The 25,688-nt window shown below is 37.1% G+C and overlaps 1 long non-coding RNA gene across 1 annotated transcript in view; it reads right to left on the bottom strand.

Moving 5' to 3' along the window:
* The window catches only part of LOC115896973, a 49,072-nt gene extending 32,285 nt beyond the window's left edge, over positions 1-16,787 (bottom strand). The window contains exon 1 of the long non-coding RNA XR_004056926.1: positions 16,642-16,787. This is a non-coding gene — a long non-coding RNA (uncharacterized LOC115896973). The remainder of the gene's footprint in view (positions 1-16,641) is intronic.
* Between the last annotated feature and the right edge of the window lie 8,901 nt (positions 16,788-25,688).

Raw genomic sequence — 25,688 nt, 5'->3', positions numbered from 1 at the left:
ATTTACAAGAAAAAAACAAACCACTCCATCAAAAAGTGGGCGAAGGTTATGAACAGACACTTCTCAAAAAAAGATATTTATGTGGCCAACAAACATGAAAAAAAGTTCATTCATCATCACTGGTTATTAGAGAAATGCAAATCAAAACCACAATGAGATACCATCTCCTGCCAGTTAGAATGGTGATCATTCAAAAGTCAGGAAACAGATGCTGGAGAGGATGTGGAGAAATATGAACGCTTTTACACTGTTGGTGGGAGCGTGAATTAGTTCAACCATTGTGGAAGACAGTGTGGTGATTCCTCAAGGATCTAGGAATATACCCAGCAATCCCATTACTGGGTATATACTCAAAGGATTATAAATCATTCTACTCTAAAGATACATGCACACATATGTTTATTGTGGCACTGTTCACTATAGCAAAGACTTGGAACCAACCAAATGTCCATCAATGATAGACTAGATAAAGAAAATGTGGCACATATACACCATGGAATACTATGCAGCCATAAAAAAGGATGAGTTCATGTCCTTTGCAGGGACATGGATGAAGCTGAAAACCATCATTCTCAGTAAACTAACCCAGGAATGGAAAACCAAACAGTGCATGCTCTCCCTCAAAAGTAGGAGTTGAACAGTGAGAACAAATAGACACAGGGAGGGGAATATCACACGCCGGGGCCTGTCGGAGGGTGGGGGTCTAGGGGAGGGTTAGCATTAGGGAGAAATGCCTAATGTACATGATGGGTTGATGGGTGCAACAAACCACAAAGGCACACGTACACCTGTGTAACAAACCTGCACATTCAGCACATGTATCCCAGAACTTAAAGTATGATAATAATAATAATAAAAAGTTTTCATATGGAAAAGAAAGAGTGTATAGCCTATTTGTGGCTGTGTACACAGTTGATTAAGACAGTATATATGTTTCAGGCACCAGATGGAAAGAGCTGAGGCTGGAAATTTCACAGAAAATTCTCAGATTAAGGGTTTTGTAAGCCATGCTAATGTGGACTTAATTTTGATTGTTACGGTAAGGGACTGTAGAATTTTAAGCAAGAATGTGAAGACTTCTTTCCACTCAGACTTCAAAGCTTGCAGATTTACGACCTTTTCCTCCTCCCAACTGGGGATTAATAGCCTATCTCCCAGACCTTAAATTCGATATCTGTGTCCATAGCCTCTGTGGTTTACACAGTCTCAGCTGCCCCCACAGCCTGACCTGGCTTTGAGTTCTCTTTTTTTGTATTTACCAACTTAGAATTTTCCTTTCACTTGAAACCAGTTTATATATTTTTTAAATTTTATTACATATTATCCTGAACTTTTAGCTATCTGTAGTGGCAGAGCCAAGCCCTTTTTAAAATAGCTTAATTGCCATATTATCATAAAGTTCAATAAAATACAGATATTACTCCTACATCTGTTGTCTTATTCTAAAAAACTAAAACTGGAATCACGTGATATTCAATTCCTTCAACAGACCACAGTGCAATGTGACTAAAATACTGTATAGTATTTAAACAACATTGTCCTTTCCCCAATAGTAAAGTGTTCAGAGAAACTACAGAAGAAAGTGAGAGAACTACAGCGATGAGATACTTAATAAATGAGCAAGGAGAAATTACAAGGATGCTCAAATACTGCAAAATCTTCAGAGGGCTTTGCATTACAGATGCTCCTCAACTTGTGACGGGGTCATGTCCTGATAAACCCACCCTAAAGTAAAAATAAAATAAAATAAAATAAACTGAACTATTGCAAGTCAGGGACCCTCTGTACTAAATATAATTCAGTATGCCTGTGTAGATTCTAGTTGACTCCACAAAGAACTTTAAACCTTATTATTTAACTACATGTTTTGCTGATTATGAAAAAATACAAAGAGAATATCTCTCTCTAAAACTTCAAGCAATGAAGAGACAAAATAAAACGCGAACGTTGCCCTTTACTCTTTACTCACCTGTTCCCAGAGATAACTATTTGATGTATGTTTAATTATTTGATGTGTTTTCTCAGACTTTCTAATTATATATAAGCATATATGAATATACATATATGAGTATATATACACATACACACATGTATATCTATATAGGAGGTTAAAATGCTAGAAGTAGCACTGCTGCATTAAAGAATAATCTTACATTTTGAAAGTATTATTGAATCCTTCTAAATATCTCTAGACAAAAACATTTGTGTTAGAAAGAGGTATTTTTTCAAGGAGTAAATTTTACCAGTGACGGCGAGAGAGACTTCTTAGATTATCCTGGAATTGAATGTGACAGATGGTTATTTAATAACTGTCTATATTTGAATAAAAAATTTCCTTATATTAGCATGTGATTGCTGTTATTCAGGGTTTCTTCTCTGATACTATTTAATGGGCACATCCTTGAGGCCAAGCACAGTACTAGGCACTTTATACAGATTATCCCATTTCATTCAACAAAACCATGTGAAGAAGATAGCATTATCCTCATTTTACAGAAGAAAATATGTAGTTCAGCTATGGTAAAAACCTTGAAAAAATACATAGCTTTTAAAGAAGTGAATTACTAAGAAATAAAGTTCTGATGAATAACTCTAAAACAACTGCCATAATGTATATATTTCTACCTCAAATTTTTGAAGTCAGAATACATCACTTACAATCAATATTCATTTTATATTGATTTGATTTTGATCAAAAGTCATAGCTGTAGCTCAAAACAGTGTAAACAGAGCTATCTAATCATTTTGGGTATTTTTGAGAAAGGAAAAGTTTAGAAAAACAATGTCTGAAAAATCATGAAGTAATTATAATGGCTGCATCCCACGAACTTTGCATACAACATAGCTATTCTTGCAATAGTCATACATGAAAATTATTTTATCCCCATTTAGAGATGAAGAGATTGAAATGCAGGGAGATGAAGTTAATTGTCAAAAGTCAAGTGTCTAGTAAATTGTAAGGCTGGAATCCAAAGCCACTTCTGTCTACAGTGAGAGATTACAGATTACAAGCCAAAATATCTGCAAAACTAGAGACAAAATACATCTGCGAATCAAGTAGATGTAATGCAATAGATAGTAACAGTGTCTATGGACTAATGTCTCGTGTATGAGTAGGCCTGTGTGATCTGCTCATTTATATCACTGGTTTAGACTTTTTAAAAGAATAAGTGAAAGAATGAATGGTAACCAAGTGACTCCCAGTTGAAGATGGCATATTGAGCATACAGATTTTCCTTCACTCATTCAAAATTTCTCTAAAATAATAAAATAGAGCTTACTAAATGAAACCTAAGTCAAAGGGGACTAGAAATGATATAAGATTAATAAAATGTAGAAAGCTCAAAAACTGAATAAGTGATAACTGACATTATAAGACAGAAAGCAGAATCTTAAGACGATAGCTGAGAAAACTAAGAAGAAACCAGTTACACCATAGTACCCAAACAACTTGGAAAAATGGCATTAGGTATCTGTGAAAGTGCGTTGAAGGTAAGGCTGCAAAGAGACTTGTTTGAAAATTTAAGAAACAGTTATACCTTCTAGAGCCTCTCCCTCACCCTATGTAACTGCCCTTCTCCCATTTTACCTTAATACAGGATGTTTTTCCTCTGCAGAAGATAAAGTAGACAGCTCTGTGGGATACTAAGAAATGATGAGATTTAGGAATTTTTACAGGGAAGGGGAGAATTCAAGGAAAGTTTTAATATTCAGTGTTGAAGTCCCAGTTTTCTTCTGCTGCTTGATTTCCAGAATACTAGCAACAGATTACTGCCTCCCAAACATAAGATTGTAGAGTTATTATCCAGGGAATTTGATCAGCTCAAGAGAAAAGTCCCGTTAATGATATCCAGGCTTCCCTCAGTGAAATACCTCAGCCAGAACACATGAAGAGTGAAGCACACGGGAGAATTAAGTTTCTAATCAATTGATTTGTGTCATAATCTTTACTATTTAAGAGCAGTTGATGATTGTCAACATTTGAATAAATCTGCTAGCGCAAAACTCATAAATATTACAAAGGAGACAGAATAAAAACAAATTGAAGATCCAGAGTCTATAGAGAGACTTGAGAGTTTAAAATAAGAGAATTATTACTCCCATTAGCAATATGAGAAAATGCAGCATTTACGAAACAAGAATAGGGTCGTATCAAATAGAACATGGATGAATAGATGGTTTCTACCTTAAAAGAATCCAAAAAACAAAATAATTTTTCTGAAACTAAAATATATTACTCTTACAATTTAAACTCCAGTATAAGGAATGAAAAATAAGGATGGGGGTGGAAGACTCCAGGAAGTAGAAAGGTAAAATAAATAGAAATTTTAAAAGAGATTGTTGATAATTAGAATAGTGATGCAAGAATTTCAACATTTGAAAACAAAATATCAGCAAAGACAGAACAGAGAAATGAGAGGAAAAAGTCACATAATAATAATCTAAGATAATATCACAAAATTGAAAGGGCCCAATAAGTGCTCAGCACAGTCCTGATGTTGAACTCCACCAAAGCACACCATTGTGGAATTCAGAACATCATGGATAAAAAGAAGATTCTGTATGCATCCAGAAAGAAAACAAAATAAATTACTTAAGAAGGATCCAGAATCAGAATGGCTTTCGACTTCTCAGCAGCAACACCAGAAACTAGACGTCAATGGAGGAAAGTTGTCAAAATTCTGAGTGACGATAATACCAATCTAGAATTCTAAACTCAACCAAATTATTGATTTATTAAATGTGACAATATGAAGATATTTTCAAACTTGAAACATCTAAAATAATACATCACTCACATATACCTTCTCAAGAAATGATTGAGAAGATGTCTTTCACCAAAATAAGAGAATAAATCCATATAAAGGAGAGAGAATCTAGAAAACAGTGGATCCACTCAAGAGGGAAGCAAATGGAATTCTCAGTATAATGGTCAAGGGAAAGAACATGATGACAGCTATGGACCAGGCCTTGAGAGAAACTAGTCCAGATTACAGCAGATCAAAAAACTCTAGAAGACTAGGTACATGTATGATATATCAATTTAAAGACAAAGAAGTTAGCATGCAAGAAAGGCTTAAGAAGAAATATAGCCACAAGAAAGAACTGTTAAAATACTTGATATTTAAACATTTAAAAAGGAGATACAGGTAACTTGTGAGAGTTTAAAAATGAATTCATAATAAATATATAGAAAACTAAATGATAGAAAAAAACGAGAAAAATTTATAATTCTAGGGAAAATAAAATGCTATGCAAATGGTGAAGAATAATCATTTATCCTATATAGCTCATTAGTAAATAGCATTATACATATATATGCTATTTTTAATAATGTGAATACTTATCACCTATTTAACCAAAATTATGATATAATTATATTGAGAAGCTAGGGAAACAAAAAATGAATGAGAAAGAGGTAGAGTGACAGAAGTTAAATGTTAATTTTCCATAGTAGAAAGTCAATATGTATTGCTTAAAATTAAAAAACAAAACTAACACTAAGCATATTATTTAAAGGAACAGAGGTAAGTAATAAAGGAAATAGCTAAAAGAGAATAAAGTAGTTGCTTGCAGGAAAGAAAACTGGGGTTGGGAGAGGTAGGCACTTTATTGCTATTCCATAAAAATAATACAAACCTACTGAACTATTTGCCCATGTTACTTTGATGTAGATAAAAAGAAAAATAAATTGTGGTAAAAATAACAGGGCACTCATAATCTTGAAAAAAATGAATTTGATTAATAGATAGTTTCCATCCTAATTTGATAAAAATATTTGTGGGCAGCAGTGTCAAGCTTTGGCCCAGTTGAAAAAATAAAATAACATAAATTAATTAAATAAGATGGAACTTCCTAAAAAAGAAAATAAAGAGGAAGGTTTCTTTATCTTCTACTAGAGCAGTGGTTTGTTCGGATTTTTTTCTTTTTTTTAGGAAACACAGCTTTACTGGCCGAGGACTGCCTTTCCTGTGGAAGGAAAAGTTATGCTAAGCCGTGTGCTAAAGTCAAAGAGCTGCAGAGCCACGCCTGCTGTTTTCAATTAGCATGCCAGTCCCAATGGCATGTCCGGCAGACGGTGTTTTATTAAGGGTTGGTCATCTCCTCCTCCAAGCCACGTGAACAGCCTGCGGTTCTACATGCTTCCCTTGACCTTCCAGTCCCTCTGGAGTTGTGTGACCGCCGGAAGCCGAAGCCACAGCTGTCTGCCACTTGACTCCCAAAGCTCAGTGTGATCAGCAATCTTCCCTTGGGACAGAGAAGGAAAGCATGTTGATGGAAAGAAATGTCTCTTCCTGAAATAAAATAGTTTCTTTTCCTCGAGCATGTTTGAGAACGTAAATGAAGGTGATGAGCATACAGAGATGTGGAAGGTGGTCATGTAATAATGCTCAGCAGGAATCAGGTGGGAAGTTCTGGTCCTCTCAGCTAAGGGACCGGTTCTGGGCTAAAGGACAGTGGCTTTTTACGAATTAGGATGGCAATCATACCGAAAAGCTTGGCATATATGACTCTGGAGAAGAGTGAGCAGACCTGGAATTTAGCCTAAAGAAGAGAAGGTTGAGGGTGATTTAAAGAGGAACTCTGGAGCAGGAAATGTCATTATATTAGGAATGAGGACCAGATGTTCTCAATCTCGTCAGAGCACAAAGTCGAGACAAAGAATAACTTTATAGAATAAAGCAGAACTTCATGATCGTTGTTAAACAGTGGAATGGGGTGTTCGTGGAGGCTGTGGAATTCTCCATAAAAAGAATTCCTTTGTCTCATATGAGCATTTGTATGTAGGTTTGCCTTAAGCATTAAAGATTAATGAAACAATCTCTAGGGGTTCCCTTCATGAGTGTTATTTGTATGACAACAGTCTTTCAGATAAATAAGGAAAAAGGGCCCTTGGAAATCCTACTGATAGTAATCCCTGGATCACACAGCTATAGGGGCCTGAATGAACAGTACAAACACGTTTTCTTGTTTTTTCCTTCTATTCTCTTTCCAGTTTCCTGTACATGTTTATAAACATGTTGATTACACTGATCAGAGTAACAGAGGGACAACAATCCCTCAATTGCATCTTTTCACCACTTTGTTCATTATTGTGTTGGAGACAGAAAAGTTTATTACTTAAGACAAATACAACTTAATGTCTTAGGCCTTCTTTGCAATGAAATGAAGTTTTGTTTTGACGCTTTTAAGATATTCAGTGAGATGACAGGAGTAATTTACAGGTTTGAATAAAAACATTCCTTTTATTTTTCTTAAATGGTATGGCAGTAACATATAAATGTATGGTCAATTCTTCCATTTGATCTAACACTTACTTGATATGTAATTTTACTTTAAGTCTTGCAAAATATCCATTCACCTTTAAGACGGAAATATCCACAAGACCCACAAGACTCGGACATGTCATCTCACAGAAATTTTAACAAACAAACCAATAATGTATTGGTGACTGTAATTCACTGTAATCTGTAGTTAGAATAAGTAATTTTCAATTTATATTTCCTATGCTTCAAATCAAAGCTAACATTTTAATTAGTAAAATGACCATAAAAAAGAGGCTGATAGCTAATTACTACTAATTACTACACTGTTAGCTGATTAACGAGTTCAGTTAGTAAGATAGGTATGCATTTTGATTAAACTCATCCGTGTATCTTTCAATGAACTAAATTACAATTCTGTTTATTAACCTGCTGCAATTTTGGTGAAGTTTTTATATTATTTAACAAAGAAATGGTATTCAAAGGAAAGGAAAAACTGCAAATATATAAACTAAATTGATATATATATATACAAATAATATAGAGCTATCTTCTCTTTGCGTAATGACAAAAGTTAATACGATGACATTTTTCTTGCACCCATCAACACAGAATCACTGCACTTACTTACCAAATAATTTTTTAAGAAATAAATAAGCAAAATTTCTAGGAATGAAAGGGTCTTGAAATCTATATTTTATCCATCCCTCTGCTTCTAGTCAAGGTTGAATTTAAAGCTGTCTCATAAGATGGCTGGCTCTTAAATCAACTAGCAAGCAGGAAAAGGAACGAGAAGTTATAGGAAGGAGTGTGAACAGCCAATATCACCATATTTGTGTCACAGTACCACCAGGGTTAAAGAATCTTAGGTGCCAATAACTTGTTACTCAGAGTATCAGAAGCTGTGCTGCCCCCAAACTACATAAGCAGTCCCAGAAGCCAGAAGAAGTGATAGCACCTTGAGAGTTCTTTTAAGGAATACAGAAGTAAGTGTTTGCTGTGGAAGGGGTTCAAATATTTTAGGTATATTAATTGATAATTTTATATCCCTAAATCTTAAAGAAATATGTAGTGTTCTATTTTTATTAGGCTGCTAATAATCCATAGTTGGGATTGTTATTTTGGCACCAGGTGGTTATGTCTACCTTCAAACTTTATCAACCTAAAGAGTAATGAGACCAAAATTTCTGTAGTTCAATTACTACAGTAACCCAGAATTATCTCTATATGATTGGAATTAATATTTGTACCATAAACTGTCTTTTTGTGCATCCCACTGTAGAAAATATGGTGTAATAGAGTACTATATCATAGGGGAAAAAACTTCACTACAAAAAACCTTGGTGGTTTGATGACAAACTAGGGTGTAATGAGAAGAATGGATGTAAGTGAGGAAAGGTGGAGGAAAAAGTATGACTGCAAAGTTCCTGGCTTGAGAGGCAGATAGACGTAGTGCCCCAGCTGCTGCCCAACATTAGAATGGAAAGGCAGTCTGAGGGAGAAGAAATGAGTTTTGTTTAAAACTGTTGTATTTTAGTCACTTACATGGCTTCTTCAAAAAGAAAAAAAAGTTATAGGAAATACAAAATTAGGATTGAACCACAAGTGAGAGGAGAACATGTAATCCAAAATGTAGTGTGTGCAAAGCATTGGATTGGAGTAGAAGCTTTCTGAGGCAATGCACACTGGGAGGTTGGACAAAGAGTCATAAGCAGATTGTTGGAAAAACAAGAGTTGAAAGAAATTGAAAAGATAAGGAAGCACAGCAATGTAGAAGCTTTATTTCTGTATCATTTTCTGTATTTTTATATTTATGTGATTCTCCATGAAACCTTTCTTTAAAATTATTTTGTAAAGGAAGATTGCACAAAATTATATGCTATTTGATAATATAATACTACAAATTTATAAGGACATATAAAATCTTAAGAGGCTATTATGCCCTCTTTATGAAAATATCATAGAAAAAGAGTTCAAGAAAGAGGTGGTCTAAACTATTAAGAAATATCTGTTTGTAATTAACCCATATGAAATCAGAACTAATTCATAGTAGATGAACTCAAAAAAAGTACCTACATGATTTTTTTAATGTTTTTTCCATAAGAAATATAGCTAAAAATAGAGACAGAATTAGTCATACATTTTTATCAAATATGTGAATTTTATTAAAAGTGTCCACTGACTCGGCTTTAATTCAAGAAGAAAACAATTCCATGGCAAACTTAATTTAGGCCTGGGTTATTTCCTTTTTTTTTTTTTTTTTTTTTTTTTTTTTTTTTTTTGCTTTCCTCTTTTAAACCTTTCCTATTCAGTTTCTAAGTTTCCCAGACTTCCCAGACAGGTACAACTTTGTAATCCTTTCAGTATATCTACATAATATCTACATAATCTCATTTGTTTGACAACTTTCAATCGTTTGTCAGTATTTGAAATACACTTTAAGCTGCTTTAAAATAAATGGAAACAGAAAAAATTTGACTATAAAAAATGCAATATGATAAAACTTTTCTTGAGTATAATTTAATAATATTGATCATGTTCTCGGTGACTTTTAAACCATTCGACAGTTCAAAGGTGAATTTCTGGCTGACAAGACCAGTTATATTCTGAGGGGAACCATGTGCTGCTTGGTAGTTTCTAAGACTTTTTACCTTAAAATCAGTTAAAGTTGGATCTTTATGGGGTTCTGTTTTTCTTGGGACTCAAATACAAATCCATATTTACATTTTTGTTTTTGTTTTCGAGACAGACGCTCACTCTGTCATCCAGGTTAGAGGGCAGTTGTGCTATCTCTGTAGCCTTGAATCCTGGGCTCAAGGACCTTTTCCTCTTGACTCCTGAGTAGCTGGGACTACAGGCACACACCACCAAACCCAGCTATTTTCTTCTTCTTCTTCTTCTCTTCTTCTTCTTCTTCTTCTTCTTCTTCTTCTTCTTCTTCTTCTTCTTCTTATTATTATTATTATTATTATTATTATTACTTGTTGGACAGACAAGGTCTCACTATGTCACCCAGTCTTGGTCTTGAACTCCTGGGCTCAACCAATCCTCCTGTTTTGGCCTCCCAAGTTGCTGGGATTATAGGCGTGAGCTACCGCATTTGGCCCTATTGGACTGTTTTGAACATTTTCCTGGGCGTGTTTTGTGGTATTAAAATACTATTATATACAGAATTAACCAAAAAAGCTTCCTATAGTATACCATATTTCATAAATCCCCAAACAGTTTTAATATACTCAAAATTAGCATTGAATTTTTCACATGATTCATGTGTAATTTTATTAGTGGCCTCATTTGGTAACACCTCCATAATGGTGGACACAGAATTTGTCTCCATGCTTAAGGGATAATTTTGGAAGTTGGAGTCAATTTCATTATCTGGGGGCTGATTAATGCTAATGGTGAAGACAAACAGTGAGACAACACATTTGGGAACTTTTAAGATTTTTCCTAATTACCCAAAAGTCGACCAAAAAAAAAAAAAAAAAAAAAAAAAGAGCAAGAGAGAGATTTAATGCCTGAAACTAAAAGTAACCAGAGGACACTACTTTGTGTAACAAAGTACTCCCTGCTCTCAACTATTGACTGTAACAGTCCTCCCTATTGGGAGGTGAGGGGATGGCTCTCCAGCATTCTTAATGTTGCCTTCTATGTGGAGGAATCCCACCAGTGTGATGTTCTTAGCCTCTCTCTACTCCTTCATTTATTTCTCTTCAAAAAGACATAGCATTCAATCTGATGGGTAAATCTAAAAGAAACCAGATACATATAAACTAGTCTATTTCTATCCCCATTTATTTTGGGGAGAAGGCATTTGGCAGTCCGGTACTTTTTGTAACTGGGTAGGTAAGTTTATCTAGTTCTGAGGATCAGTATTTGGAAGCTCACTTGCCCATACATTTAAACTATATTCTATTTTATTAGCTTCATTGGGAATTATATTGTTTTCTATCTGACTTACTTTGTTGTCCTACTTCTCAGTTAGTTCATAAGCCAAACAGAATAGAGAGGTGTTGAGAACTGAGCCCGTTAAACATCAACACTCCTCTCCTGGCTAACAGTCTCTTGTTCATGTTTTCGTACAACAAATATTGATGAAGCCTTTGCTACATATTGGATCCTGCACTCGGTGCTGTAGGTGGTGAGAAGGTGAAGTCAGTCCCAGCTTTAATCTAATCCTGGCTTAGGTCTATCTTCTGAGAATGAATTATAGGGTCAGCTCTCAATCCAGACAAAGCCATTATGTTGGCTGTGAAACTGGAGGAATTAAGTGAGGAAAGGAAGGGAGCATGGACTTTAATTTTGCCTTGCACAGCTCCTACTCCAATAATTGACAAAAGATAAATTTATTAAATGTAAACAGGTCAGACTAACAGAAAATCTTTTTGTTCATGATTTATGAAAGTTTATTTGAAATTTAAGGTCTTTGTGAACTAAAATTATATTATTTTTACATTTTTTAATGATGCCTACAGAATCATACTTTTGTTCCCAAATGTTTAATATTGCCTAAATAAATGCTTTGATCAAATCCATTGGACTATTTTTGCTTTAATTGTGATTTGAGTTGTCTATGAACTCCTTCCTCTTCCTTCTTGTTTCCTTTATCCCAGTGATAGAAAATTGAAACAAGCTTTCAACTTTGTTTAACAAGTAGAAACAAGTTTGCTACTTGTTTCTTAGTCTACTCACTATGTAATTAATAACTGACCAGATTATGAATCCTTACTTCTTTATGACTCTGTCTCCTAAATGTGTTGTTTCTGCCTCTTCACTGAGCTTTCCTAAACAGCCTTACAAAATTTAGGGGAAAAAATAAAGGGAACATGGATGAATCTTGGGACTCTCTTAACAGTAGGCCTAGAATAGTACAGAAATAACATCTTTGCAGAATGTGTTGTTAAACAGCTGGGGAAAAGGGATGGAGGCTTTCCCAAAACCCAAACAATGTTTCTTCCACCTGGAACCCATACCATTATTTTGCCTGAGAGACCAACCTGTTCCAAATTCCTCTTTCATTCCAATCTACTGCCAGGCCAAGGTCTACCCAAACCTGTCTGTCACCCATAATGAGCTGGATAATGTCAGTGGACTGGGATGAATTTCTGTTTTCTCAAAGATACTCCGTTCCAAGAAATATAAGACCTTTTTTAAACTATGTGAACAGTAAACGTATGTACTGTTTATAGAGCATGCCAAAATAGTTTAAAAATGATACTATGGAAAATTATTAACCAAGCACTTTGCAACTTTTCAAGATAGAATTTAAATGCAGTTTCAAGCACTCTCATTTAAAACATTTTTTATCTGTTTGTGACGGTGACTGATTTTGACTCTGCTAGGAAAATCTCAGGATGGAAATTTCCTGAGCTGACAGTAGGTCATGCTGAATTAGAGACATCACTCATGTGGGGGGAGGGGGTAGCAGTTAAAGAATGTAACTGAATTTATTTCTCATTAGTTATATATTCATAAAAGCATTGAAGAGTAACTTTCTAATTTCCCAGTTTTAAAAACAATGGATCAGTTTTTCCATTCAGCTTCTCCTAATATGATGGTAGCAAAGAGATACTCAAAGGAAGCTTCAACTCACATCATGTTTCAGAACTTTTTTCCTAAGAATGTTGTTCTTTTCTTCTCTTCCCCAAGTCCCAATTATCTTTTCCATGACATATGATTGTGATATCAAAAGCAGATATACTGTACTCTACAAATGGACCATTTCTAAAATCATTTAGAAAATGATTTGTACACATTTTATTAATTAAGAGGCACACAGAATTTCACTGGAAATTCTGACTCAGGCAGGCTAAAATATACAGCCCATCTGTGCTTACCTTTATCTACCAGTGTATTCTTAGTTAAGAAAATTAGACTGTTCCTTTGCTACCAGATATTTTTATTTACTACTCACATTAGTGGGCACCCTAAAAACTGAAATTTTAATATGGGGATAACAATTAATTCAATCCAGTGCTTGAGAGGAGGCCAGGAATTGAAGGCAAAAGGAACTTTGATTCTTTTTAATAACTTTCATTCCTCTCTTAGCTGTTAAAAAGAGGAGTTCTCTCTTGTGCTCCTTTCCTGACATCATCTTCAACTTTGTTTGCTCTTATCCTTTCTTCTGAAAATTTCCCCCAATTCAACGTAACTGTATTAATCAGCTATAGCTACTATGATACTACATAACAAACCACTCAAAAGTTCAGTGCACTGGAACCACAAGTGTTTATTTCGTCTTCTACAGGTCTGTGGTTTGTTTGGGATGGTTCTGCTGCAGGCTATGAGTTGACTGTGCTTCATCCCAGGCTTCAGATTAACTACAAATGGGCTTTGTATGTCTCCACATACCCCTAGACCAGGAGCTATCCAAGTCATGTTCTCTTCACAGTGGTTCACAGAAGACCAAGGAGGCAAGCAAAAACCTAGGATGTCTTTTAAGATCTTGGCTCAGAATTCCATATTCATTGGCCAAAAACTTCATGTGGCCAAACCCAACATCCTTGGAATAGAGAAATCTCCACTCATGGTCACGCACTACCAGACGCATGGCAGGAGGGAGAATTGAGAAAAATTACTGAATCTATAGTGACGAATGGAAGGTAAAATATTCCATTGTTTCTGGACTCCACCTCAGGCTGCACATTAAATGTGATGTGACTTGCCACGAGTGTTATGTTATACAATAGGTTACATTAAAAATAAATGTTGTACTTAAGAAAATGTTGTATTTTAGAAAATGATTTGTACACATTTTATCAACCTCATGTAATAATGCCAATTACAAATGAACACATAGGATTTCACAGCCATTCATACAGATAGGCCAGCATTCTCAGAAACATTTGTCTTTCTCTTGTATTCATCAAACATAATTATACTTTCCAAACCCCAGTACATCCTTGGATATTGCAGTGATTTTCCTTTATTCTCTCTAACTCTTATTCCATGGTTTAGGCATGGAATAAGGAAAGTTATACAAAAAGTTACCTAAAAAAATTAGAAATTAGAAAAGGAAAATGTAACAAAAAGTGAGTGCTAAGTAAATGGGATGAAACAGCTCTGATAATACTCATTGTGAGTCTATGCAGATCAAATAGACTAGAATCTGAGGTCTCTATTCAGTCCCAAGTGAGCCTTAAAAGACATTACAAGGAAACGAATGGGTTCATCACAATTAATTCCTACTATCATCTTAAACCTGGAATTTAAGATATGTCACCAAAACTGGTGATGATAAAGTCTCACTAACTAGTCAGGAGCCAACTCTAGTGACTGAAACAGTAATCTGATACGTATTCTGTGCCTGGAAAATAAGTAAGCACTCATAAATGTTTAACATTATTATTCCTTTTATTATTGTATATGAGTTACTGTGCTACATGCTACAGATAAAGTGGGGGGCAAAACACAAATGGGTGCACTTCTGCAAATTGTCCAGTGGCTAAATTCAAAATTTGGTCTTAAGACTATCAGGTAGCCAGGCGCGGTGGCTCAAGCCTGTAATCCCAGCACTTTGGGAGGCCGAGACGGGCGGATCACGAGGTCAGGAGATCGAGACCATCCTGGCTAACACGGTGAAACCCCGTCTCTACTAAAAATACAAAAAAATTAGCCGGGCGAGGTGGCGGGCACCTGTGGTCCCAGCTACTCGGGAGGCTGAGGCAGGAGAATGGCATGAACCCGGGAGGCGGAGGTTGCAGTGAGCTGAGATCTGGCCACTGCACTCCAGCCTGGGCGACAGAGCAAGACTCTGTCTCAAAAAAAAAAAAAAAGACTATCAGGTAGACCTATACACAATGAATCTTGTTTAAGAGTAGTTTTTGTGAAAATTACTTAATGTTTTTATTTCCCTGTATATTCAATTTGAATTAACAACGGACTATGGCTACAATGGAAAATTGTTTTACTGATAGGTTAATTAATAGAGATATATTTCCCAAATAGGTTAATTAATAGAGATATATTTCCCAAATAGGTTAATTAATAGAGATATATTTTCCTAAAAAAGGAAGGCAATCACCCCACTTTGCTCTTGACAAGTCAGTAAACATATGGAGAACTATATTAAGTTTATGTTACCAAGTATTAACATTTTCAGAAAGTTAATGAACAATTGAACTATTCACAGAAGAGGGCACCCAAAAGGGTAATTTATCTGGAAATATTTTTATAAGGAAAAGATGAAGGGGCAAGTGACTTTAATCTTAAAGAAGAGAAATAATTTTTAGATAACTTTCTTAATAAGTGTTTAAAAGGTTACTGTGGGCCGGGCGTGGTGGCTCAAGCCTGTAATCCCAGCACTTTGGGAGGCCGAGACGGGCGGATCACGAGGTCAGAAGATCGAGACCATCCTGGCTAACATGGTGAAACCCCGTCTCTACTAAAAAATACAAAAAACTAGCCAGTCGAGGTGGCAGCCGCCTGTAGTCCCAGTTACTCGGGAGGCTGAGGCCGGAGAATGGCGTAAACCCGGGAGGCGGAGCTTGCAGTGAGCTGAGATCCGGCCACTGCACTCAAGCCTGGGTGACAGAGCGAGACTCCGTCTCAAAAATAAAAAAATAAATAAATAAATAAATAAATAAAAGGTTACTGTGGTCAATATATTATTTTGTTATCATAGAGGTCAAAACTTGCAGTAAAGACAGAACTGATTGTGTTTAGTATAGCTGTAACTATGATTGTCATATTTAAATGAGAAAATAGATGCCTATATAACTTGATATATTTTTTTCCTAGAAATATTCAGGAAATGCTCAATGGTATGAAGAGTTATTTAAAATTTTATTGTTTCAGGCTACAATTCTATGCTACTAGTTTTCCAAAGGAACATGCATATATCCTGACCCACTCATTTATTCATTTGTTTAGTTTTTAATTCAACAAATATTCTTTGAAAATTTACTACATTTTGTGCAATGACCTTAGCATCAGGAATATAGCAGTAAAGAAGAAAAACAAAATCATTGTTCTCATGAGCCCTAAGTTCAAGTAAGTAAAAAATTTGTAAATAAATAATCTCATATTATTATAAATTCTATTAAGAACATGTATTTAAAATTGTTTTAAGAATGTCAAAAATGCATGTTTTGTGTGTGCTCGCTCCCCATACCAACTCTATCACTTTCAGTCTCTTTTCATTTTCATGCTGAGATCTAAATGTTTAAGTCACGATATGGTGTGGCAGAGGAAGGACTGTAATACACATTAGACAGATCTGGCTTCATCTTTGGCACGGCTATTTACTAGCTATGTGAGCTTAAGCAATTTACTAAGCAACTTATCTTTGACCCTCACTTTCCTTATTTATAAAATGCAGGGAAATGCTGATAGCATTTGTACAAGGATAAAATGAGATGACATGTGAGATAGTTACCTTTTTGGTGGTTCTTTATTGGCAGCTCCCACCATCACCACTCTTCTCCACAGATCTATGTATTCTCTTCCCCTGCCTTACTTGAGGCTGATCTTCAGGGACTGCATCTCCTGGTTTCCCTTGTTGATTGGTTCCCAGTTCAGTTCAGCGATTGGAAGCACTGGCAGGAGATTGGAGAATACCAAAAAGAGAGGTAAGAGTATTTCTTCCCTTTTGTTTCTATGAGTTGGCAGGTATATTTAGCACTAGCCGCATCCCTCCAAAACTAATGCTTCAACCAGGTGGCCCATATTTTTAAAAATCCTAGCTCCCTCTGTGCTTGAGTAACTTCATTTCCTCCCTGACCTTTCTGTCCTTGGAGTAATGTTTTCTTACTGGTGTGAGTCCATGGATGCCTCACTATCCCTTCACCCCCCACACACATCCATAAGTAGTCCTTCATTAAATTCTCTGCATTTGAACCATCTGGGAAGAATCGTTGCCTGTAGGGATTCTGACTAATACAGTATTTACTACCAGGAATAGCCACGTAAAGTAGCTCCTTAATAAGGTATTCAGAAGCTGGTTTGTTAAATGTTGGATGAAGGCATTATCTTCCTGAAGGAAAATAGGAGATAGGTAAAGGCTTGCTGTGGTATCACAATTACTCGGATTATTGCCAGCACTGGCATAGGATGGAGGATCAGGTATCCAATTCCTGTTGCATTTTATTTCTATGTCAATAATGGTAATTATAAAAAATATGGGCTGGCTACCTACTTATGACTATGCAGGGAGCTCAAACAAACAAACAAACACACAAAAAACAAAGTGCACAGCAACTTAAATTTCAAACACAAAGCACTAGTGGAGAACTAGACAGCTCCTATAACGAATCTTAAAAGAATCCCTTATATCTCGTAACTGCAGGACAGACATGCCTGAAGACTGGGCCCCAGTGTATAATTGTGTAAGTAGCAGAATTGCTGCATTTTATAAATGTACATCATTACCAAAGCACTTATGATAAGTTTAGGGCATTGGTTAAGAAGTTGCACTGTGAGACTGGGGATAAGGATATTTGGATAGGATAGACCCATTTGAATGTGTAAACTTTGATTTTCCAAATCACCTCAAGATTATTTTGCAAAAAGAAGGAACCTTTCTTTCCTGGTATTAGAAAAATAAACTTCCTGTGTAGAAAGACCTTTCAATGACCTAATCTGCACTTCTGACTCACAAAGGGATGCCAGTTCTTCTCAAAAGCCACCCCCCCGCCCACACACACTATCTCTCATTGCTTCTGTACCCATAACTAGAGTTATATCTCAGCAGCCCTCAGGTATAGAATTGATAACCCTGTTTCATAAAGAGACAATATATATCATAAGACTTAAAAGATCTTTTAAAACTGAATCATCATGAACCTTATAAACTGTATAGGGATGGTTTCTAAGAGTGTTATACTGAAGAAGACAAAATATAATGGTGAATTGAGCCAATTCATCAATAGATAACATATGCACTTACCCAGTATTTTGAATTAGTGTGCCAGCCAAGGCAACTGTAAGCACCTCTAGTAGTTGTCTTTGTTGGCTACTGAAGCCTGGATTTAATGAAAAACAACATTTCATGATATTAATCTGCCAGAACTTTCTTGATCTAATTTGAAGAAAAAAAACCAAAAAACAAAAAACAAGACCTTAAAGAATTAAAGTCTTGAGGCTGATTTATTATATGCAATGTATACACCTTCCTTGTCTGTCCATCAAGATATCCAGAGAACACTGTACCTTTTTCTGTGAAGGCATTAAAAAATTAATACTCTTTCCATCAAAGCAAATAAGAAAATTCACAAAGAGAATAGCATCTTCAGAAAGTTTTGAAGTGGCTCTTTGACAAACTGAAAATAAAGGTGGGGGATGCTGCCATTGTATTAGGATCTTTCATTTCTTGTTTATGAGAGAAGAAATCTCTCATTTAAATGAGAATAATGGAATCCTGGGGTAGGAAAGGCCATGTGGTAGTTCTTAACCTTCAGAGAAAAGGTGGTTGCAATTACCATAATCAGTCACAGAGATGGGGTGGCAATCAGTGTTTTGACCTGCAGGAATCTGTGGCGGTGGCTAATGACAATGTTCCCTGTAATAAAGTGGATGGGTGGTTGATGAGGTATTACTTGATCTATATAATTGCAAAAAGTGTATGTTTTCTAAACAGAAATCTGGTTTGAGTTGCCAAAGAGACGGGGGGGTTTCATGACCTCTTATAGCCTCTCACTCAGTTTCTAGACCTACGAAGTTTTTGAGGACCCTGCAAATCAACCCCAGGGAAGATGGTTAGATGGTCTTTGGAGAATGACTGTGAATTATCAACAATTTTATCTGATTTTAGCTGTTATTCTAAAAGTGATATCTGGTCTGGTGAAAATTAACATAGCTCTTGCTTAATAGGATAGCAACTATTCATCTGGCAAACATTTTTCTTTTCTCATCCCTAGGGACACTATACGAAGCCTCCAGCACATACAGGACATACATATAGAATTTTGGAGCAAAGCAACATTCGTCCATTTGAGAAGCAGCTGTCAGGAGCATCACTTCTGTGTCCGGAATTGGTGGGTTCTTGGTCTCACTGACTTCAAGGATGAAACCACCGACCCTTGCAGTGTTACAGTTCTTAAAGATGGTGTGTCTGGAGTTTGCTCCTTCTGATGTTTGGACATGTCCGGAGTTTCTTCCTTCTGGTGGGTTCATGGTCTCGCTGGCTTCAGGAGTGAAGATGCAGACCTTCGTGGTGAGTGTTACAGCTCATAAAGGTGGCACAGCCCCAAAGAGTGAGCAGCTACATGACTCACTGTGAAGGGCAAAAGAACAAAGCTTCCACAGTGTGGAAGGGGATGCAGGCTGGGGCAATCTGCTTTTACTCCCTTATCTGACCCCCAGAGCTAGACCCACATCCTGCTGATTGGTCCATTTTACAGAGAGTTGATTGGCCCATTTTACAGAGAGCTGATTGGTCCATTTTGACAGGGTGCTGATTGGTGCATTTACAAACCTTGAGCTAGACACAGAGTGCTGACTGGTGCATTTACAATCCTCCAGCTAGACATAAAAGTTCTCCAAGTCCCCACCAGAGTAGTTAGATACAGAGTGCTAATTGGTGCATCCACAAACCCAGAGCTAGACACAGAGTTCTGATTGGTGCATATATAGTCCTCCAGCTAGACATAAAAGTTCTCCAAGTCCCCACCCTACTCAGGAGCCCAGCTGGCTTCACCTAGTACATGCTAAGCTGGGACTGTGGGCGGAGCCGCCCATCAGTCTCCCGCTGTGCACCCGCACTCCTCAGCCCTTTGGCAGTGGATGGGACTGGGCATGGGGGAGCAGGAGGTGGTGCCTGTCAGGGAGGCTTGCGCTACGTGGGAGCCCATGGCAGGGCAGGGCTCTGGCATGGTGGGCTGCAGGTCCCAAGCCCTGCCCCCCAGGGAGGTGGCTATGGCCCAGTGAGAATTTGAGCAGGGCACAAGTGGGCGGCACTGCTGGTGGACCTGGCGCACCCTCTGCAGCTGCTGGCCTGGGTGCTAAGCCCCTCACTGCCTAGGGCCAGCGGCGCCAGCCGGCTGCTCTGAGTGTGGGCCCACTGAGCCCGCACACAGAACTGGTCCTGGTCTGTCAGAGCCTTGCACAGCATCAGTTTCCGCCCATGCCTCTTCCTCCACACTTCCCTGCAAGCAGAGGGAGCCAACTCTGGCCTTGGCCAGCCCAGAGAGGGGCTCCCACAGTGCAGGGGCAGGCTGAAGGGCTCATCAAGTGCAGCCAGAGTGGGCGCTGAGGCGGAGGAGGCGCAGAGAGCAAGCAAGGGCTGCCAGCAGGTTGTCACCTCTCACTTCCACTGTAAAAAGTTGCTAAAATCTAGTGTTTGGGGTTTTGAATGCATAAACGTCTAGCTAGAAACCACATCTCAACCTCCCTAGTATCCCCTTCCCACAGGTTGCATAGATACGCAGGAACCCAGCTTCTATCATACAGAAGAGGATCATATCCTAGGAGTAGCAAATGCTATAAATATGAGTTTCTGAATAATCACCTGCAACAGAGCTGCCCCACCAGCCCACACTAGCCAGACATTTCATGAGAGAGAGAGAGAAAGAGAGAAACTTACCTACTATTTAGGCCACAGTATTTTGAGGTCTTTCTATTTCACCAGCTAAGTTTTTACTTTACCTAATATTCTGTGAATGCTGCTGTTGCCCTCATTCCCTTCTTCCTCTTGCTATTACTAGAATGAAGTCTTCACTTTCCTTTCAACTTAACTAAGAAACAATCATAAACCTAAAGAATACCAGATGCCATTTTTACCTATTAATTTGGGAAATAATATTTAATAACATCCAGTATGAGAGATGATGTATAAAATAGAACTCTCACAGTTGGTAGAATGACAAATTGATACAAACCCTATGGAGGATAATTTGGCATAATCAATCAAAATTTTGAAGGTAGGTAGTCTTTGATCCAGCAATGCCATCTAGGAAGCTGTTGTATATGTACACGAAGTTGTGTTTATAAGAACATTGATTGCAGCATTGATTGATGCAGCAAAAATGCTGGTAATAGCTTAAAGTTATCACTGGGGCAAATATTAAACTGAACTAGTGTCTCTATTATGAAATCCCACTATTGAGTGAATGATACAGGTCTACACATCTTGATATAGAATAAACAGGCTAGGTATGGTGGCTGACGCCTGTAATCCCAGCACTTTGGGAGGCTGAGGCGGGTGGATCATGAGATCAGGAGATTGAGACCATCCTGGCTAACATGGTGAAACCCCATCTCTACCAAAAATACAAAAAAAAAAAAAAAAAAAAAAAAAAAATTAGCTGGGCGCAGTGGCGGGCACCTGTAGTCCCAGCTACTCAGGAGGCTGAGGCAAGAGAATGGCCTGAACCCGGGAGGAGGAGCTTGCAGTGAGCCAAGATTGCGCCACTGCACCCCAGTCTGGGCGACAGAGCGAGACTTCGTCGCAAAAAAAAAAAGAAAAGAATAAACATAGAAAAATCTCCACAGTGCCGCATGAAAAAAGCAAGGTACAAATTATTTGCAAATAGAAGCATATAAATATATATACTACACAGATAAGCAACACACACACACACAGAGAGAGAGAGAGAGAGAGAGAGAGAGAGAGAGAGAGAGAGAGAGAGAGACATTAAATGATAGACAACACACAAATCCTAGAAGGAACATCAACCCCCTTAATGCACTTTGGGGAAATTTCATTTTTAGCTGTTTATATGTAAAACTGTCTTGAATTTTATATTAACCATAATGAAAAACAACAAAAATAAACTTAGGCTTAAAGAACTTAAAGGGGTGGGGGAAATTCCAGGTTCTGCTTTGGGGAAATTTATTCTAAATCTAGTAATTACTTTCCCTTTTTAAAGAGGAAACTTACGCCCCCGGAAATCTTTTACACCTCTTAGGATAAACATTATCATTGTTGGCTAACTTGCACAGGAATTTCAGAGGTAAATAATTTCTTTTTTCTCAAAGTAAGGTGTTAATTCATCTTTAAAAATCCAAGATTTAAAAATCTGAGAGGAAATTTTGGAAATAAATCATTTATAATTGATGTGGTAAATCATTCTGGATAAACGTCTGGTTTATTTTTAGTTCAATTAATATCAGGGAGAGAAAGAAAAACCATCCACAAGCTTACTGATGTTCACAATAAGTATTCTAAAAGTCACTTAGTAACAGTGGCAATTTACAAGCTCACTAACAACCCCAAACTATTCCCTGGATAAACTTTGTCAAGTAAACCTAATTTTATTCCTAAAGGCACTATTTCCATCCAAAGAATTACATTACATTTCTAAATTTACTTCTCTTTATTTCTTTAGTCTTAATGCTTGAGGAAAGTAAGAATGTCAGGGATTACTTCTCTTCTTCCTGTTTTACGTAAAAAGTTACAACTAAACCTGGAGTACTTCATCTCAACAGACTTATCAAGATGAGAATGGTTGTGAAATGTTTTTAAATGGGCATGTGTCAGATATTTTCCCTCTTCCTATGATTCACAAGATGAATCCTTATGTAGTGTTACATTTAAGAGCCATGCTTACACATCTTATGAATCAATGTTGCTCTTGCTTCAGAGGGTGATTAAGACTTTTCTTTTCGCACACTTCTACTGTTCTCGGCTTGGATGTGGGACATTTTCCAGGGAGTGCCCTTTGCTTTGAAGTTCCCTTTCCAATCCTGTTTCCCTTTTCTTCTGGGAGGATAGAGAGGGCCTGCTTTTCCAGTTGGATTTATTCAAAGAAGAAAAATATTTCCTTTGAATTTATTAGAGCTTTTTGGTTTTTGTCACTTAGTATTGGCATGAACTTTTTTGTTTGGGCTTTGGTTTTGGTTTTCTTGCACAGAAGCAATTGCATTAAGACAGTGGTTTTCCATTTGTGGTCCCTGACCAGCAGCATCTGTATAACTTGGGAACTTATGAAAAGACAGATTCTGAGCTTCATCTTAGATTTACTGAATCTAAAACTCCACCCAGCATCCAGACTGGACTGATCAATCTTCATTTAAACAAGCTTTCCGGCTGGTTCTGTTGCATGTCTAAGTTTGAAACCCCACCACCACTACCCCTACCACCACATGAAATAATATGAAAGGGGCTTAACATTTTAACATATTGCAAGTATACCTGAGCGATTTACACTTGGAAAATGGGACATTATGTTGGGCTAGATTCTGGACACAGTATGGGGTCATCAGAAAAGGTGTTCTGAGTTTGAGTGCTATTGGCCACAGGCATGGAGGGGTGGACATGGGGACTGAAGTGTTCATTTCTTTAATCTTTTGTTTAAGTACTCCTTTACCGGGAAGTACTTGAACCTTGGTATTTCAAGTATGTTCTGAGGACAGCTTTTCTAAAAATAGAAATTCGTCCGAGAATGTGCATCTTAAGTAGTTCACCCGATGACTCATACTTACATAAAAATGAGAAGAGTCATTGATCCAGTGAGTACCTGGTGGCCTTTAGTTCAATGTCAAGGTCCCTCTTCTTGCACTTGGTTTTGATTCATGCTCTTCTGATACTTGAACTTCTTTACTGGATTTCTGGCATGTTGCACTTATTTTCTTCTCTTATGTAAGTTAAATAAATGTGGAATTGTTAGGTCAAAGACTGTCTTTTAAACATTGATAGACACTACATAATTGTTCTCTACAGAATGGACCTCTTTATCTTTTCATCAACAATTTGTAAGGATTCCAGTTTTTTCCAGCCTTCTGCCATACTGCATAATTTTTAAATATTTAATTTTTTCCAAAACTAAAGGTGAAAAGTCTTATTTTTGTTCTGATTTTTATTACATGTTGGAAATGTTGCTTCTTTTCTGCTGTTTCTGTTTAACTTTATGCCATCACTGATTATCTATTATGTGCCATCAACTCGCAAATTATTTTAAATATACAATAGGTAGCACAATAATCCCGCAAGGTATACTTTATAGTTTACAATTTAGATCTAAGGATATTCAAGTTCAGAGCAATTAAATCATTTGTCCACTAAGATACACATAGGTTACACACAAATTAAAATTTTATGCAAAAATTAAAAATCAAGTTCAATTCAAACATGCATGTATTTTCTATGAAATTGTGCTGTCTCCCTGTTCAGAAAAGTCTCCCTGTTCATAAGAAAAGTGAGGAATAGCATACTTGGATTCAAGAAACTATAAGCAAGAAAGTAGAGCTGAAACTAACTCTTACGGGTAAAAAATGTCAAAAAAATTATGAGCTAAATGCTAGTGTGTCATATAATAAATAAAAAGAAAATGTTACATTCAGATTATGTTTTCCCATTATCATAACTGGTTGAATGTGAAATAAAAGGAATCGCGGCCAGGCGCGGTGGCTCAAGCCTGTAATCCCAGCACTTTGGGAGGCCGAGACGGTCGGATCACGAGGTGAGGAGATCGAGATCATCCTGACTAACATGGTGAAACCCCGTCTCTACTAAAAAAATACAAAAAACTAGCCGGGCGAGGTGGCGGGCGCCTGTAGTCCCAGCTGCTCGGGAGGCTGAGGCAGGAGAATGGCGTAAACCCGCGAGTTGGAGCTTGCAGTGAGCTGAGATCCGACCACTGCACTCCAGCCTGGGCGACAGAGTGAGACTCCGTCTCCAAAAAAAAAAAAAAAAAAAAAAAAGGAATCAATGAGTTCATGGTTTCACTTGTGCAATATTAAAATATTTTTATATAACTAACTTTAAAACTTATTTTCTTCAATAAAGTAACTTTGCTGCTTTGGTGAAATAATACTACCATTAATGATTATGATATTTATTAATTTACTACTATGTGACAGCCACAATTGATGGTCCTTTAGGTATATTAACTAATTTAATCCTCTTATCAGCCCTATGAGGCAGATATTATTGTTAGAATAGGTAGACAGGCAGATATGAAGGAGGCAGGATAAGGCCCCAAAAACTATCAGGAAATTTTCAGGCGGCTGGTAACAGACAGGGATTAAATCCAGAATTGGCGTAACCCTCCCAGCTTTTTTTTTTTTTTAGACGGAGCCTTCTCTGTCACCCAGGCTGGAGTGCACTGGCACAATCTCAGCTCACTGCAACCTCCCCCTCCCAGGTTCAAGAGATTTTCCTATGTATTACTCAGGAGACTGAGGCAGGAGAATTCTTTAAGCCCAGGAGTTTGAGGCAGCAGTGAACTAAGATCACAACAGTGCACTCCAGCCTGGGAAACAGAGTGAGATGCCATCTCTAAAAAACCGAATTCTTTGAAAGGAATGAAATAATAAAATAATTTAAAAAATAGATGTGCCTACATATACACTTAAAAATTTCAAAAGGCCGGAGCAATTAAGCAAGAGAAAGAAATAAAAGGCATACAGGCTGGGTGCCATGGCTCACACTTTTAATCCCAGCACTTTGGGAGGCCGCAACACTTGAGGTCAGGACCATCCTGGCCAATATGGTGAAACCCTGTCTCTAACAAAAAAAAATACAAAAATTAGCCAGGTGTGGTGGCG

The sequence above is a fragment of the Rhinopithecus roxellana genome, chromosome 4, assembly GCF_007565055.1.
Source record: "Rhinopithecus roxellana isolate Shanxi Qingling chromosome 4, ASM756505v1, whole genome shotgun sequence".
Lineage (NCBI taxonomy): Eukaryota > Metazoa > Chordata > Mammalia > Primates > Cercopithecidae > Rhinopithecus > Rhinopithecus roxellana.
The sequence above is the reverse complement of the archived record's forward strand: the minus strand, read 5'-3'. Positions and strand labels throughout refer to the sequence as shown.